Source organism: Myotis brandtii, unplaced genomic scaffold (assembly GCF_000412655.1).
Source record: "Myotis brandtii unplaced genomic scaffold, ASM41265v1 scaffold344, whole genome shotgun sequence".
In the NCBI taxonomy this organism is placed as follows: domain Eukaryota; kingdom Metazoa; phylum Chordata; class Mammalia; order Chiroptera; family Vespertilionidae; genus Myotis; species Myotis brandtii.
In genome coordinates, this window is record NW_005363247.1 from 3,691,691 (window position 1) to 3,693,673 (window position 1,983).

The following is a 1,983-nucleotide window of genomic DNA, read 5'->3' on the forward strand; positions in this document are numbered from 1 at the left end:
GTTCGAGCTGGCTCGGGCCACCCTGACACCTTTCCACTTGCAACGACGGAGACCGGGACGGTGCGGGGTGGGAGGTGGGGACCAGACGCCCCGGGGAACAATGGGCGGGGGAGGGAATCCTCGCCGAGGCCCTACCCGGCTTTGGACGTCGCTATCCCTTTTCCTTCCCTTCCACCCCAGCCTCGGCGCTCTCTCCCTGGGGTCAGAGCAAGGGAGCCGGTCTGTACCTGTCGGGGACAGGCTTTGTTTCCGCTCAGAGGGAAACGAGCGCTCACAGAAGGTACCTGACGCCTTCCTCTCGGAAAACAGGAAGATGGGCTCCTGCGGACCCTGTCCGCCCAAGTTCCCTCGGACTAGGGCTGGCAGCGCAGGTTGCGCCCAGGGCCGCCCGGCACTTTCCGCACCTACTCTCCTGACACCCCAAGTCATGTCTTTCGGGGCCCAGGACAGGCCACGGTGGGGCGACCGACCCGCGCCCAATCCAATCAGGGGCTGGCATCGCCTTAGCAACAGGCTAACAAACCCGGCTCCGCCTATCGCTGGCCGCGCGGGGCGGGGCCTCCGCGACCAGGCTCGTGTGAGAGGTCCCGGTTCTAAGTCATTGAAAGTATTCCAGGCGCAGAGCTCGTCTGCACTTTGCAGAGGCTCAGGGGTGCTTCGTGGGGTTAAAAGGCGCAGTTTATTTTACCACGAAATCGTGGAGCAGCTAGTAAATTGTGTTTGTCCCCAAGTCGTTACTCTACAGTCTCAACTCTATGAAAACCTTTGTCTCTTCCCACCATTGTATAAAAAGCTGCAATATCCAGAAAGGTTCAAACAAACTCCTGTCTATGCTTTCCAACAAATACGACGACTGTCACTAGGCATTAGCGCTTCTCATCAGCGTTACTGCTTGGAGAGATGAACTAGAAATAATGTCAGGATGCAAATTCCCTCTGTGCAACTGAAAACCTACCTCAAGAACTGACTTCATCTTAATATTTTTAAGAACAGCGCATGAATGCTGTGGCTGGAAGCATCCTTTATTTCTACACTTGCTTTAGTTCAGCTAGCACTTCCTCGGGCATGTGCATTATTTAATACTGAAAATGAAGGTAAAAAATGTGCTCTACTTTTCGAAAATAGCCCGCATTGGAACTAAACATCGCATTAAAAAGGAGAAGTACAAAATTACATAACCAGTTTTAACACTATATTCTTCTCGGTCTGGGAATTAAGTCATCGCCACCACCTGACGCGTGCAGCCAATCTGCTGAGAGCTGCACAAGCGCCCCTCCTCGCCACCCCCCAGAACTGGTCCGAAACAGGATTGAACCGCTTCTAACAAAGGGTGGAAACTTAGAAAAACAAGCTTAGAGTCTCCTATAATTCCACAATGTAACGATTTAAACAACAGATGGGAAACCTCGGGCCCCTTCCATGTCTGACAATCCTTCCTCTCCCTCGTCTCACCAAAAATCAAAACCAAGGTGCCGAATACTTTTCCATTTCATGTGCCTGGCATGGGTTTCATTGAAGGCACGTTTCAAAGTTAGGCATGATGCTCAGAAAGGAACATTTCCCCGAATGGCTTCTACGCCTGATTCGAAACCCACCACCATCATAGGTGAAGTCCTTTAGAATAGAGAATGAATGATATACATTTCTAAAGGAACTGCAAAGAACAGGGGGGGAAAAAACCCCAAACACGTGGGGTGTTCATACCATATGTCAAAATAAGCCACAGAAACCCTTGATCAAAGAACAACGATCAATGCTTTCAAGTCTTTTGCGTGTCAATATTAAAAAATGAAATGCACCTCTTCACCCGCTTAAAGATGTTATCCCATTTCTCGATGGAGGCTTCGTTTTTGAGATGTTAAGGTTGCAGAGCACAAGGGAAGACATCGAGCACTGGACTGCAGCCTTTGGGGATCCAGTGAAAGACCTGCTAGTGGAGTGACGGGGTCGGGTCTGAGCAGAATCTACGTGAAGGTGCAAATG

General features: G+C 50.6%; 1 protein-coding gene and 1 long non-coding RNA gene across 3 annotated transcripts in view; both read right to left on the minus strand.

Moving 5' to 3' along the window:
* ARRDC3 (arrestin domain containing 3) overlaps positions 1 to 1,983 on the minus strand; it is a 14,372-nt gene that overhangs the window by 11,474 nt on the left and 915 nt on the right. The window lies entirely within an intron of this gene.
* Positions 611 to 1,977, minus strand: LOC106726994. The gene is made up of 2 exons (XR_001363149.1): positions 1,800 to 1,977; positions 611 to 1,614 (listed from the first exon to the last, which is right to left on the minus strand). It is a non-coding gene; the product is annotated as an uncharacterized LOC106726994 (long non-coding RNA).